The following is a 16,153-nucleotide window of genomic DNA, read 5'->3' as shown; positions in this document are numbered from 1 at the left end:
TTCAAAATAGCTAGAAGGGAATAATTTAAATGTTTCTAGCATAAAGAAAAGACAAATATTGAAGGTTATGGATATCCCAATTACACTGATTTGAACTTGAAACATATGAATGTACAAAATTATCACATGTGCCCCCCAAATATGTACATCTATTATGCATCAATTTTTAAAAACCTTTTTTTGAAAAAGAGAGAAAGAACTAGAAATAAAACCCCAGAAAAGTAGTAGGAAGAAACAAAAAGCAGATTAATAAAATAGAGAAATGAAAAATAATGTTAAGAACAAAAACATTGTAATCTTCTTTATAAAGCAGACATAAGTTTAAAAAAAGAACAAAACCACAACCAAATTGATTGTTTTGAAAAGACAAGTACAAATGCTGCCTCCTCAGAAGACTCCTGACCACTCTAGCTGAAATAGGCCCTTCCTCCCTACTGCTGGGGCTCACTCCTTTATTGTCTACATGGTTCTTACCAAGATCTTATCAATTTTAGTAATTTGATTAAAAACTTGTCATCACACACCGGGGCCTATCACGGGGAGGGGGAAGGGGGAGGGATTGCATTGGGAGTTATACCTGATGTAAATGACAAGTTGATGGGTGCTGATGAGTTGATGGGTGCAGCACACCAACATGGCACAAGTATACATATGTAACAAACCTGTACATTATGCACATGTACCCTAGAACTTAAAGTATAATTAAAAAAAACAAAAAAAAAAATTGTCATCTGTCTCCCCTTCTATAATGCAGCTCCTTGAGGGCAGGGATTATGTCCATCTCAATCACCATTGTATCATTATGCCTGACAAAAATGCCTGTCACATAACAAGCATTCAATAATTAATTTTAAATGAGTTTTTAAAATTTTTTAAATTTTAAAAATTTTGCCACTAGAGTAAAATATGTATGAATAAAAAATCCACTGACGTATATCAGTCCTTATTCAATATGTTTATTTATCATCTGCAATCACATGTTGATATTCTCTGTGGACCACACTTTCCCTAATTCTTCACGTTATACAAAGGCAATATATTTGCCAAGAGGCCTAAATAAATTAAAAACTCGGCCGGGCGCAGTGGCTCATGCCTATAATTCCAGTACTTTGGGAGACCAAGGTGGATGGATCACCTGAGGTCAGGAGTTCAAGATCAGCCTGGCCAACATGGTGAAACCCCATCTCTACTAAAAATACAAAAAATTAGCCAGGCATGGTCATGGGCACCTATAATCCCAGCTACTTGGGAGGCTGAGGCAGGAGAATTGCTTGAACCCAGGAGGTGCAATAAGCCAGTAAGCCAAGATCACGCCATTGCACTCCAGCCTGGGCAACAAGAGCAAAACTCCATCACAAAAAAATAAAATAAAATAGAATAAAATAAAATAAAAAACTAATTAAAAACTCATGCAAACCAAAATGTAATTCACCTTTGAAATAGTCATGAAGCCAGCTTTAGGGGAAAAAAAAAAAATTTCTCATCATAGTTACACCCTGGGACAAAAAAAAAAATCATTATAGCATTAATATTAAAGGCAGCTGGGGATTCTAAATAAATCTTTAAAAATGGGATTAGAGGCCAGGCGCTAGTGGCTCCCGCCTGTAATCCCAGAACTTTGGAAGGCCAAGAGAGGAAGACTGCTTGAGCCCAGTAGTTCAAGACCAGCCCAGACAACATAATGATACCTTGTCTCTACTAAAATATAAAAAATTAGCCCGATATGGTGGCACATGTCTATATTCCCAGCCACTAGAAGGCCAAGATGGGAGGTTCACTTAAGCCAAGGAGTTCAAGGTTGCAGTGAGTTATAATTGCACCACTGCACTCCAACTTGGGCAACAGAGCAAGATCTTGTCTAAAAAAAAGAGATCTGAGAGCAAGGGGACCAAGATCATTCTGACTGCTCAAGAAACAACCTAAGCCAGGTGTGGTGGCTCATGTTTTTAATCCCAGTGCTTTGGGAGGTTGAGGCAGAAGGATCGCTTGAGGTCAGGAGTTTGAGACCAGGCTGAGGAACACAGCAAAAGCCTGTATCTACAAAAAATATAACAAAATTAGCCGGGCATGGTGGCACATGCCTGTAGTCCTAGCTACTTGAGAGGCTGACATGAGAGGATTGCTGGAAGCCAAGACATCTAGGTTACAGGGAACTAAGATCATTCCACTGCCCTCCAGCTTGGGCAACAGAGCAAAACTCTTTTTCTAGAGAGAGAGAAAAAAAGAAAAAAAAAATGAAGAAATGAAATGGCCAGCCTTCCCACTCAGCTCTCACAAGGGATGGGAACAACTACAGACCATTTTTAAAAGATAGCAAGGCTACACAGGGTTTCTCAACCTTAGCACTACTAACATTTGAGATTAGATAACGCTGTGGTGGGAGAAGCTATCCTGTGTGCTGTAGGACGTTTAGCAGCATCCCTGACCTCTATCCACTAGATTCCAGTAGCAGCATCCTGATTGTAACAACCAAAAATATCTCCAGACATTGTCAAATGTCCCCTTCAGGGCCAAATCACTCCCCCAGTTGCGAATCACTGCTTTAGCAGAATTAAGGCTAAAACAGTAGCAACGAAACAATCATTCTTAAATACAACTACATGCCTTTTTTTTTTTTTTTTAGACAGAGTCTCACTCTATCGCCCAGGTTGGAGTGCAGTGGCATGATCTCAGCTCACTGCAACCTCCGCCTCCCAGGTTCAAGCAATTCTCCTGCCTCAGCGTCCAGTAGCTAGGACTACAGGTGCGCGTCACCACGCCCAGCTAATTTTTGTATTTCTACTAGAGACGGGGTTTCACCATGTTGGCCAGGCTGGTCTCGAACTCCCGATCTCATGATCTGCCTGCCTCGGCCTCCCAAAGTGCTGGGATTATAGGCGTGAGCCACCACGCCCAGCCTACATGCCTTTTTAACCATCTTAAATTCTATCCCTGTGCTGAAGACAGAATTAATTTTGACTCTGCTTAGCATCATGATGATTTTTGGCCACCACTGCAACCACAGGCAAGAATTACCATGTTCTCAGCAAACCAGCCACAAAGTGGGAACGTCTCAGCTAGAAGTAAAAGAAGAAAGACTACGTATGATAACGTGAAGGGTTCTAGTTTAATTTCTGAATAACACAGAGTTATGAAAACATATAAAGTATATGCCTGGGGCCAGGCTCACGCCTGTAATCCCAGCACTTTGGGAGGCCGAGGTGGGCGGATCATGGGGTCAGAAGATGGAGACCATCCTGGCTAACACGGTGAAACCCCATCTCTACTAAAAATATTTAAAAATTAGGCCGGGCGCGGTGGCTCAAGCCTGTAATCCCAGCACTTTGGGAGGCCGAGACGGGCGGATCACGAGGTCAGGAGATCGAGACCATCCTGGCTAACACGGTGAAACCCCGTCTCTATTAAGAAATACAAAAAACTAGCCAGGCGAGGTGGCGGGCGCCTGTAGTCCCAGCTACTCGGGAGGCTGAGGCAGGAGAATGGCGTAAACCCGGGAGGCGGAGCTTGCAGTGAGCTGAGATCCGGCCACTGCACTCCAGCCTGGGCGACAGAGCAAGACTCCGTCACAAAAAAAAAAAAAAAAAATATTTAAAAATTAGCCAGGCGTGGTGGCGGGCGCCTGTAGTCCCAGCTACTCGGGAGGCTGAGGCAGGAGAATGGCGTTGCGTGAACCCAGGAGGGAGGGCTTGCAGTGAGCCGAGATCGCACCACTGCACTCCAATCTGGGCAACAGAGCGAGACTCGTCTCAAAAATAATAATAATAAATAAATAAAATAAAGTACATGCCCGGTTCTACTAAAATCTTATAGACAGGGAAGTATCAAGAAAAATTTCAAAAAGTCCAAAATTTTAAAATCCAAATTAAAACTAAAGACACTGATGAAAATCATATTCCAATCTTTAAAGTATGCCTCTCCTATGTCCTTACTTTTTCACTCATGAAATAAATGACTATGAAACAAGGGAAAAGACTGCTTAAACTGACTACAATAAAATTAGTTTTTGTTTTTTTTTTTTACAACAAAGACCATCATGAACTAAGTTAAAAGATAAGCCACAGACTAGCTATTCCTAACAATATAAGTAACAAAGGATTAGTATATCTAGAATACAAAAAGAACACTTAAAAATATGTAAAACACTGTTATCTCACATATCCAAAGCTAACATCACTGCATCACTGCTTCAGAAATTTGAACTGATTCTATTTTTTTGTTTGTTTGGTTTGGTTTGGTTTTGAGACCGAATCTTGCTCTGTCACCCAGGCTGGAGTGCAGTGGTGCAATCTCGGCTCACCACAACCTCCGCCTTCTGGGTTCAAGTGATTCTCCTGCTCAGCTTCCCAAGTAGCTGGGATTACAAGCGTCCACCATGCCCGGCTAATTTTTGTTTTTTTAGTAGAGATGGGGTTTCGCCATGTTGGCCAGGCTGGTCTTAAACTTCTGACCTCAGGTGATCCGCCCGCCTCGGCCTCCAAAAGTGCTGCGATTATAGGCGTGAGCCACTGTACCCGGCCTTGAGCTGATTTTTAAAAGTACTCCCCCACTTTCTCCAATCACTCAACTTCATTATTCCATCAGCTATGAATAAAGATCCACTAATTTTATCTGTCTTTAACCAAAGTCCTTATGCCAAACATAAATGCTGAATCACATATTTAGTTCGATTTCCCTCATTCCTTCCATCTCCCAGAATTCCAGAAGCAATCTTATACATAGCCATCACCACACATTAAGGATGGGAAATAATATAAAAATTAGCCGGGCGTGGTGGCAGGCACCTGTAATCCCAGCTACTCGGGAGGCGGAGGCAGAGAACTGCTTAAACCCAGAGGCTGAGGTTGTAATGAACCGAGATTGCGCCACCGCACTCCAGCCTGGGCAACAGAGCAGGACTCCGACTCAATCAAATTAAAAAAAAAAAAAAAAAAGAGGAGAGGGGAGGAGAAGGAAGGGGAGGGGACGGGAACGGAGGGGAAAGGAGGCGAGGGGAGGAAAGGGCAGTGGAGGGGAGGGGAGACACAGCAAAGATTGCAATGTCCTTGACAAGGATGAAAGAGGCCCTCGGCCTGAAAATATACATACAGTTAAGGCATAGCCACCTACTTTGAAGCATCGAACTATAGCTTTTATAACTAAAAGAATATAATTGGATTGTTTGCAACATAAAGAATATAATTGGATTGTTTGCAACATAAACAGTAAATGCTTGAGGGGATGGATACCCTATCTTCCATAATGTGATTATTACACATTGTACGCATGTATCAAAACATCTCATGTACTCCATAAATATATACACCTGCTACGTACTCACAAAAATTTAAAAAAAAAAAAAAAAAGGCAACAGGCAACCTTGGTCCCTGTTACCCATCTGAACCCTTCCTTCCAGGCACTGCCAAAGGATTCAAGTGACAATAGGTTGACCACTTAAGAGCTCCTCTTACAATTTTACCTCCAAGGGTCTCTCATCTCTCTAAGGAAAAAAAAAAAAAAATCTATTAAAGGAATGGTATCTGAATAGGAGAACAGAGGTGATAAAATATTTTCTTTTCCTTTTTTTTTTTTTTTTTTTCTGAGACAGAGTTTTGCTCTGTCGCCCAGGCTGGAGTGCAGTGGCGCGACCTTGGCTCACTGCAAACTCCACTTCCCAGGTTCATGCCATTCTCCTGCCTCAGCCTCCCGAGTGGCTGGGACTAAAGGCGCCTGTCACCATGCCCAGCTAAGTTTTTGTATTTTTAGTAGAGATGGGATTTCACCGTGTTAGCCAGGATGGTCTCGATCTCCTGACCTTGTGATCCGCCCATCTTGGCCTCCCAAAGTGCTGGGATTACAGGCTTGAGCCACCAGGGACCCCTGGCCATCAGAATGATCTTTTAAAAGTCAGATTGTGTCACTCCTCTGCCCAAACTCTCCAACCTCTTGCTATTCCACTTGTCTACAATATTTTTTCCCTAGACAACCACCTGAGTAGCCCACTTACTTCCCTCAGGTGCAGTGGCTCATATCTGTAATCCCATCACTTGGAAGGCTGAGGTGGGAGTACTACTCAAGGCCAGGAGTTCAAGACTAGCCTGGACAATAGAGCAAGACCCCACCTCTACCCCCAAAATTATTTATTTATTTATTTATTCATTCATTCATTCATTTATTTTTCAGGCAGCCTTCCAAGCCACAGTAGGCTTGGAGACCCCCATTTACTTACTTATTTATTTATTTATTTAGAGGCAGAGTCTCATTCTGTCACCCAAGCTGGAGTGCAACAGCACAATCTTGGCTCACTGCAATCTCCACTCCCAGGTTCAAGCAGTTCTCCTGCCTCAGCCTCCCAAGTAGCTAGGATTACAGGTACCTACCACCATGTTCAGCTAATTTTTGTATTTTTTAGTAGAGACGGGGTTTCACCTTGTTGGCCAGGCTGGTCTCAAACTCCCAACTTCAAGTGATCTACCTGCCTCGGCCTCCCAAAGTGCTGGGATTATAGGCATGAGCCATTGTATCCAGCCTATTTATTTATTTTTTGAAACAAAGTCTCACTCTGTCACCCAGGCTGGAGTGCAGTGGCACAAAGTTGACTCACTACAGCCTCAACCTCTGGCTCAAGTGATCCTCCCACCTCAGCCTCCTAAGCAACTGGGACTACAAGTGCTTGACACCATGCCCGGCTTTTTTTTTTTTTTTTTTTTTTTTTTGTAGTAGTAGTAATGAGGTCTCACTCTGTTGCCTAGGCTGGTCTCAAACTCCTGACCTCAAGTGATCCTCCCGCCTCAGTGTCCCAAAGTGCTTGGATTACAGGCATAAGCCACTAGTCTCAGCCTCTCTACAATAAGTTTTTTAAAAATTGCTGGAGTGGTGGTATGCACCTGTAGTCCTAGCTACTTGGAGGCTAAGGCAGGTGGATCCTTTCAGCCCAGCAGTTCAAGGCTACAGTGAGCTCTGTCTCTAAAAAAGAAGCACCACCCCAGACTTTACCTACTCTCCCTTTCTTCATAACACTTATACCTTCTGATATATTGTTTATATACTTGTTTACCATCTATCTCTCCCTACTAAAATGAAAATCCCATGAGGACAGGCATTTTTGTTCCCCATTCCCAATGCCCACGACAATGCCTGGCAAAGAACAGGTGCTCAATAATTATTATTGAATGCCTGGATGAATGTATCTCTTTCCCCTGCTGCTGTCACACACTGTTACTGCTTTCCTAATGCCCACTGGTCTCTTTGATACTCATGGGGCTACACAGCTTTTCAAGCAACTTTCACTCCAAGCTGACTTTTAACTACCAGGTACATACCTAACAAGAAATTAATTTCAACTAACGCTTTTGACAAAGTCTATTCTGATAGTCCTATAGATCATATGGTGATCTGTGGGCTGGAGAGTAGTCACATAGATTCAGAGACAGATGAATAACCTTATTCACTGAATGATAATGGTTCAGCTAAAGGGAGATCTCTAGCAAAGTGCCACTAAGTTCTATTCTCAGTTTTAATCTATTCCATTTTTTCCCCATAATGTGGATAGTCAGTAGTGTGGCAGAATCCATTATCTAAGCAAAATTAAAGCACATGCCCCACAAAGACTTGTACCTGAATGTTCATAGTGGTCTTATTTGTAACTGAAAACAAAAACAAAAACAAAAAAGCAACGTCTTGGGCCAAAAAAAAAAAAAAAAAGAAAGAAAACGAAGCTGAATGCAGTGGCACAAGTGTGTAATCCCAGCATTTTGGGATGTGAAGGAAGGCAGATCACTTGAGGTCAGGAGTTCAAGACCAGCCTGGCCAACATGGTGAAACCCCATCTCTATTAAAAATACAAAAACTTAGCTGGGCATGGTGGCAGGCGCCTACAATCCCAGCTACTCAGGAGGTTGAGGCAGAGGTTGCAGTAAGCCGAGATCGCACCACTGCACTCCAGCCTGGGCGACAGAGCAAGACTCTTTCTCAAAAAAACAAAAAAAACAAAAAAAAAAAAACCCAAATGGATAAACAAATTGGGATATATATCCATAAAGTAGAATACTACTGAGTAATGAAAGGGAATGAGCTATTCAAATATACGAGAATGAATCTCTGGCCAGGCGTGGTGGCAAATGCCTGTAATCCTAGCACTTTGGGAGGCAGAGGTGGGCGGATCACGAGGTCATAAGTCTGAGACCAGTCTGACCAACATGGTGAAACCCCGTCTCTACTAAAAATACAAAAATTAGCAGGGCATGGTGGCACGCACCTGTAATCCCAGCTACTCAGGAGGCTGAGGCAGGAAAATTGCTTGAACCCCTGAGGCAGAGGTTGCAGTGAGCCAAGATCATGCTACTGCACTCCAGCCTAGGGGATATAGCAAGACTCCGTCTCAAAAAAAAAAAAAAAAAAAAAAAAGGTGGACACAGTGGCTCACGCCTGTAATCCTAGCACTTTGGGGGCTGAGGCGGGTGGATCACGAGGTCAGGAGTTCAAGACCAGCATGGCCAAAATGGTGAAACCTCATCTCTACTAAAAATACAAAAACATTAGCTGGGCATGGTGATTAGTTAGTTAGGAAATACATTTATTTTAAAAATCATGTGTTCATAACAATACTCTTAATTTCAGTTCTCCTATTCCATATCTGTATCTCTTCTGTCCCCCAGTGAGAACCTTGTTTCCAACAGCATCAATACATTTGCTTATTTGCCCAGTCCTACTCAAAATAGGTGGGTTTTGTTTTTGTTTTTTTGAGATGGGGTCTTGCTCTGTCACTGAGGCTGGAGTGCAGTGGTGCGATCTCGGCTCACGGCAACCTCTGCCTCCTGGGTTCAAGCGATTCTCCTGTCTCAGCCTCCCGAACTGCTGGAATTACAGGTGCATGCCACCACACCCGGCCAATTTTTGTATTTTTAGTAGAGACGGGGTTTCACGATATTGGTCAGGCTTGTCTCTTGATTCCTGACCTCATGTGATCTATGCGCCTTGGCCTCCCAAAGTACTGAGATTACAGTCGTGAGCTGCCACGCCCAGCCTCAAAATAGTTTCAAATAGTTTCATTACAAACAATAAATCTAAGTAAAGATCAAGGTTTTACTTTATTTTTTTGAGACAGAGTCTCACTCTGTCACCAAGGCTGGAGTGCAGTGGCATGATCACAGCTCACTGCAGTCTGGACCTCCTAGACTCAATGAGTCTTCCTGTCTCAGCCTCCTGAGTAGCTTGGACTACAGCTGCACACCACCACGCCTGGCTAATTTTTAAATTTTTTGTAGTGATGGAGTCTCATTATTTTGTTCAGGCTGGTCTTGAACTCCTGGGGGCTCAAGGGATCCTCCTGCCTTGGACTCCCAAAGGGCTGGGATTATTGGTGTAAACCATTGTGGCCAGCAATAAGATTTTTATTTTTTTACAGTTTTTTTCCCCATATAATATATTCCACTGAGTGGTATTGACAGAGTACTATATTAAAAGTTACTTGGGGCCAGGCATGGTGGCTCATGCCTGTAATCTCAGCACTTTGGGAGGCCGAGGCAGGCAGATCACAAGGTCAGGAGTTCAAGACCAGCCTGGCCGGCATGGTGAAACCCCATCTCTACTAAAAATATACTAAAAATACAAAAATGAGCCAGGCATGGTAGCAGGTGCCCGTAGTCAGTCCCAGCTACTGGGGAGGTTGAGGCAGGATAATTGCTGGAACCTGGGAGGCGGAGGTTGCAGTGAGCCAAGATCACACCACTGCACTACAGCCTGGGTGTCAGTGAGGCTCCGTCTGGAAAAAAAAAAAAAAGTTAACTTGGGGTGAGGCACAGTGGCTCATGCCTGTAATCCCATCACTTTGGGAGGCTGAGGCGGGTGGATCACTCGAGGCCAGGAGTTTGAGACGAGCCTGGTCAACATTGTGAAATCCTATCTCTACTATTTGATTGGTGCAAAAGTAATCGCGGTTTTTTGTTTTTTTTTTTTTGTAAAAAATACAAACACTAGCCGGGTGTGGTGGGGTACACCTACAATTTCAGCAATCTCAGCTATTCGGGAGGCTGAGGCAGGAGAATTGCTTGAACCTGGGAGATGGAGGTTGTAGTGAGCCAAGATTGCGTCACTGCATTCCAGCCTGGGTGACAGAGCATGAGACTCTGTCTCAAAAAAAAAAAAGATACTTGGATTTTTTTTAATTTTTTTTCACATTTTTCCCACCTTTATTCAGGTTTGATTGTATACTATTTATATAAAACTAATAAAAATCAAGATAATGATCATGTGTCACCCTGAAAGTTTTTATGCCCCTTTAAAGTCCTTCTCTCCTCTCTCTGCCCCTAATCCTATCCCTAGAGAAGCATTAAGCTGCTTTCTGTCATTAAGGATTGGTTCGTATTTTCTAGACTTTTAATACAAATGAAATCACATGATGTATTCTCTCTCTCTTGCTCTCTCACTCTCTTTTGGAAAAACTCTAAAACCATGGTTTTCCTCTGCTCTCACACCACTACAACAACAATCACCACCACAGAAGACTTCTAGTGACCAAATGTGTGGGGATTTCTCCCCACCACCAAGCGACCAATTAATTCTGCAGTAGATATCAGCTAGGTGCCCTCCAAATCAATTATAACACTATCTACCTGGAGATAATGTCAGATCCCACTATGTCAGATAGTATCAAATCCATTTAAGCGCTCAGTCCCAAGACTGCCCCCTGACACACACCAGCTGATAGGCTTCCTGTTGGGGTTCCCATGAACCCCTCCTTGGGTTCAATTAATTTGCCGGAACCACTCACAGAACTCAGAGAAACACGTTTACTGGTATTATAAAGGATATTACAAAGGACACAGATGAGGAGATGGTAGGGTAAGGTATGGGGGAAGGAGTGCAGAGCTTCCATGCCTTCCCTTTGTGTGACACCCTCCAGAAACCTCTACATGTTCAGCTATCCATAAGCTCTCCAAACTCAGTCCTCTAGGGTTTTTTGTTTGTTGGAGAGTCTCACTCTGTCACCCAGGCTATAGTGTAGTGGTGCAATCTTGGCTCACTGCAGTCTCTGCCTCCTGGGTTCAAGCAATTCTCCTGCCTCAGTCTCCCGAATAGTTGGGATTACAGGTGTGCACCACCACGCCCAGCTAATATTTGTATTTTTTAGTAGAGATGGGGTTTCAACATGTTGACCAGGCTGGTCTCGAACTCCTGGCCTCAGGTGATTCTCCTTCCTCGGCCTCCCAAAGTGATGGGATTACAGGCCTGAGTCACCACGCCCATCCCCTCTAGGGTTTTTATGGAAGCTTCACGTCAGTATTACTTCCCCAGTGTATAAGTGGGACCCTCTCTGGAATGAGGGTCTTATGAGCCATAATTAGAAAGGGGGGCTTGGAATTTTAGAGTCCTGCCTTGGGGCAGGTAAAAGGATGGCAAGAGTAGGTCAGAGAGATTCTGTTTCCTGAGATATCCCCCTGAGGCCTAACACATACACCATTATAACAAAAGACTGCAACAAAGACTATGGGAGTTAGAAGCCAAGAACTGTGGAAGAAAACTAATATATATGGCACTATATATATATGTGTATATATGTGTGTGTATGTATATAGCCATATATATATCGGTTTATATATATATATTTTTAGATATATATAACAGTGTATATATATACACACACACATATATATGTATATATACACACACACACATATATATGTATATATATACACACACACATATATATAGCCCCTAATCCTACCCCTAGAGAAGCACTAAGCTGCTTTCTGTCATTAAGGATTGGTTTGTATTTTCTAGGCATATCCATATATATGCCTAGAAATATATATATATATACACACACACACACACATATGGCTATCCATATATATATATATATATATAAAAAATGGCTATTTTAGGCTTAATACCACATTGTTCCTTATTCTCTCTCTCACTCTCTTGCTCTTTTTCTTTCTCTCTCAGGAGTTCTGGCTTTCACTCAGCATAATTATTTTGATATTCATTCTTTTTTTTTTTTTTTTTTTTTGAGACAAAGTTTCGCTCTGTAGCCCAGGCTGGAGTGCAGTGGCGTGATCTCGGCTCACTACAACCTCTGCCTCCCAGGTTTAAGCAATTCTCCTGCCTCAGCCTCCAGAGTGCTGGAATTACAGGCGAGCACCACTGTGCTCTGTCACCTAGGCTGAAGTGCAATGGCACAATCTTGGCTCGCTGCAACCACTGCCTCACGAGTTCAAGTGATTCTCGTTCTTCAACCTCCCAAGTAGCTGGGACTACAGACATGGGCCACCACACCCAGCTAAGTTTTGTATTTTTAGTAGAGATTGGGTTTCGCCATGTTGGCCAGGCTGGACTCTAACTCCTGACCTGAGGTGAACCACCCTCCTTGGCCTCCCAAGGTGCTGGAATTACAGGTATGAGCCACCGCGCTCGGCCAAAATATCTTACTTCATCTTAAAAAATATATGTGAATTTTTATTTCTATGTCATAATTTTCATTATAAAAAAAACATTTAAATTCTTTACCAGTTAAAGTACCAAACCTCCTAACCTTGACACCACTTCACCAATCTTCCGGTAAAACTGACGTTCCAACAAGTTTGTCAAGTTCATCCTAAAGCTCCATAAACTCCCAGTTATCCCCAACCACAAATGAAGGAACTAACTTTGGAAATAAAACCCTATGGCAAGCAGTCATTCTTAGAATAACCAGTAAGTTACTTATGTCTGTAGTTTCTGGTCTGGGCTTTGATTTGTTTTACAATAAAATTCTTGACAAAAGCCCTACTCTTTTTTTTTTTTGAGATGAAGTCTCGCTCTTGTACCCCAGGCTGGAGTGCAATGGCGCGATCTCAGCACACTGTAACCTCTGCCTCCCAGGTTCAAGCAATTCTCCTGCCTCAGTCACCTGAGTAGCTGGGATTACAGGTGTACCTGCCTCAGTACACCTGAGTAGCTGCCATCACGCCCGGCTAATTTTTGTATTTTTAGTAGAGACGGGGTTTCACCATATTGGCCGGGCTGGTCAAACTCCTGACCTCAAGTGATCCGCCCACCTCAGCCTCCCAAAGTGCTAGGATTACAGGCATGAGCCACTGCGCCTGGCCGAGAAAAGCCCTACTCTTGTCTTAGCTGAACATGGCTATCCACAATGTAGGCCAAACAGTTTTGATGAGCAGAGTGTTCTCAGAAGACAAGGATGGTGGTGGCTCAGGATACCTTCTTGGAGAACCAAAGACCAAAGAAACCAGCACAGGTAATAAAGTAAAAGCAATGGAGGAAAAGAACTGGGACATCTGGCTTTTCCTTGCAAATATTCACATGAGAAAAAGGGTAGCCTAAAAGAAATGCAAGTGGTACTGGGAAGGGGAATCTCATTATTAACTAAGATTTGACATATATCTGGAAAGTAGTTGAAATTCTGGAGTGAAACTAGGAACTGGATCCATAAGTCTGCATGAATAAGAAACATAAAATTCTTGTTAAACAAAGAAAACATATTAAATTCTAACAGTCTCCTTTACCCTCCAACCTTTAGTGCATATTCAAGCCCAGGTTTCTTCTTGTTATTTTTCTCCCATGTTTTTCTGCTGCAGGAGGGCAAGAAACTACTTTGGAGAAATAATATTAGGATTTTTGCCATTTGTACAGACTGACAGACCCTTGGACAACTCTCTTAGTCTGGGCTCCCTATCATGGACAGTTGACAGAGCTATCAACCATTAAGGAAGAGTCTACTGCAGGCTTAAAGAGTGATGTAAGGCCAGGAGCAGTGGCTCACGCCTGTAATTCCAGCACTTTGGGAGGCTGAGGTGGGTGGATCACTTGAGGTCAGGAGTTTGAGACCAGCTCAGCCAACATGGTGAAACATGTCTCTACTAAAAACACAAAAATTAGCCAGGTGTGGTGGTGTGTGCCTGTAATTCCAGCTACTCAGGAGGCTGAGGCAGGAGAATCGCTTGAACCTGGGAGGTGGAGGCTGGGAATCTGAGCCGAGATCCTGCAACTGTACCCCAGCCTGGACAACAGAGTGAGACTCTGTCTCAAAAAAAAAACAAAAACAAAACAAAACAAAAAAAAAAACAGTGAAGTGACATCAAGGAAATAAATAAACGTGCCAATGAACCAGCAATACACTGGAAAATCCCTTTACAAAGCCACGAAAACATAGGACTCTACCTGCGACATGTATCCAATCATTCCACACTTTCACATCCACTGGAACATACATTAAGCAGCAACTGGAAATAAACTTTTTAAAATAAAGGCTGGATTATTCCAGGAGTTCTTTTCATCTAAATATTCCAAAGTACCTCATGTGGGGCAATAGACTGGACCTGAAGCTAAGCTAGAAGAAAATATGGAGCCCCAAAACCATTACCAGGCCAAGTGCGGTGGCTCACGCTTGTTATCCCAGCACTTTGGGAGGCTGAGGCAGGCAGATTGCTTGAGTCCAGGAGTTTGAGACCAGCCTGGGCAACATGGCAAAACCCTGTCTCTGCAAAAAAAAAAAAAAATAGCCAGGCTGGGCGCAGTGGCTCATGCCTGTAATGCTAGCACCTTTGGGAGGCCAAGGCAGGAGGACTGCTTGAGGCCAGGAGTTCAAGAGCAGCCTGGCAACATAGAGAGACCCTGTCTCTATTTTTTAAAAAAATTTTAAAAGCCTGTAATCCCAGCACTTTGGGAGACTGGGGTGGGTGGATCATTTGAGGTCATAAGTTTGAGATCAGCCTGGCCAACATGGTGAAACCCCAGCTCTACTAAAAAAAACACACACACAAAAATTAGCCAGGCATGGTGGCACATGCCTGTAACCCCAACTACTTGGGAGGCTGAGGCAGCAGAATCGCTTGAACCTGGGAGGCGGAGGTTGCAGTGAGCTGAGATAGCTCCACTGCACTCCAGCCCAGGCAACACAGTGAGACTCCATCTCAAAATAAAATAATATATATTTTTTTAATTTTAAAAATTAGCTGGGCATGGTGACGCACGCCTGTAGTCTCAGCTACCTGGGAGGCTAAGGTGGGAGGACCACCTGACCCTGGGGGGGCTGCAGTGAGTCGTGATCATGCCACTGTACTCCAGCCTGAGTGATCCTGGGTGAGACCCTATCTCAAAAAAAAAAAAAAAAAAAAAAAGAATGAATGAATGAAAGAAAAACCATCACATAAGGAAAGCCAATCCCAGAGGTATCAAATTTTGAACCTCTACCTTTAATAACAACAGACCCTAAAGGTGTTAACACCCTACTTTCCCTACTATTCTGAAAGAATAGAGAAAGCTAAGGACAGATATCAGGAGAAAAGAAAAAGAGGGGGGTGAAAAACCAAATCTAAAATGTCTCACAACATGTCATGGGTCCTTTAACATGTTATAAACAAAAAGAACTATCTTCTCCTCACTTGAAGGTTGGTTTGAAGATAAAAGTCATGGTGCTATTCTCCAACAGCCAAACCTCTGTGTTCTATAATAACCAGTTCTTGCACTACTATCCCACTACTCAACATACAAAGGTCAGTATCAAGGAGGAAACAATGCCCCGACTTATTGTAGTAAAGCCAAAAATAGCTTTCACTCCCCCATCCACTCTCTATCCTGTTCATCCCACCTTTGTAAAAGATCTCATCATCTTCCTAGGCTTTTACCCATCCCTCTTCAATCTGCCCCACAAATCCAATAAGTCATCAAGTCCTATAAAATCCAATGCAACAAGTCTGACCATTTACTTCTCCTGTGTGATTGACTGACACAAACAGTTCTAATCCTCATTACCCTTTCCCATAGAGTTCTACTACAGACCTAATTGATCCTGCCTATCTACAATACAGTCCATGTCTTTGATGCAGTGCTAGAGTAACATTCCTGAAGTCAAAGGTCTGATGGATGCTCCTCAGTAAAAGTGCCCATCGGCCAGGCACAGTGGCTCACGTCTATAATCCCAGCACTTTGGGAGGCTGAGGCAGGTGGATTAATTGAGGTCAGGTATTTGAGACCAGCCTGGCCAATGTGGTGAAACCCTGTCTCTACTGAAAATACAAAAAATTAGCAGGGTGTGGTGGCGGTGCCTGTAGTCCCAGCTACTCAGGAGACTGAGGCAGGAAAATCGCTTGAACCTGGGAGGTGAACATTGCAGTGAGCCAAGATTGTGCCACTACACTCCAGCCTGGATGACAGAGTGAGACTCCATTCAAAA

At 43.2% G+C, this 16,153-nt stretch overlaps 2 protein-coding genes and 1 pseudogene across 4 annotated transcripts in view; 2 read left to right on the top strand and 1 right to left on the bottom strand.

Annotated features, from left to right (window-relative positions):
• Positions 1-16,153, bottom strand: part of RAD54L2 (RAD54 like 2) — a 122,117-nt gene that overhangs the window by 47,142 nt on the left and 58,822 nt on the right. The gene's annotated exons all lie outside the window — the stretch shown is intronic.
• LOC126949533 (uncharacterized) lies at positions 5,027-5,132 on the top strand (annotated as a pseudogene).
• Positions 10,822-16,153, top strand: part of DCAF1 (DDB1 and CUL4 associated factor 1) — a 204,847-nt gene continuing 199,515 nt past the window's right edge. The window contains exon 1 of the mRNA XM_050780665.1: positions 10,822-10,832. The gene's annotated coding sequence lies outside the window, so the exon portion shown is untranslated. The remainder of the gene's footprint in view (positions 10,833-16,153) is intronic.

This window comes from Macaca thibetana, chromosome 2 (assembly GCF_024542745.1).
Source record: "Macaca thibetana thibetana isolate TM-01 chromosome 2, ASM2454274v1, whole genome shotgun sequence".
Lineage (NCBI taxonomy): Eukaryota > Metazoa > Chordata > Mammalia > Primates > Cercopithecidae > Macaca > Macaca thibetana.
The sequence above is the reverse complement of the archived record's forward strand: the minus strand, read 5'-3'. Positions and strand labels throughout refer to the sequence as shown.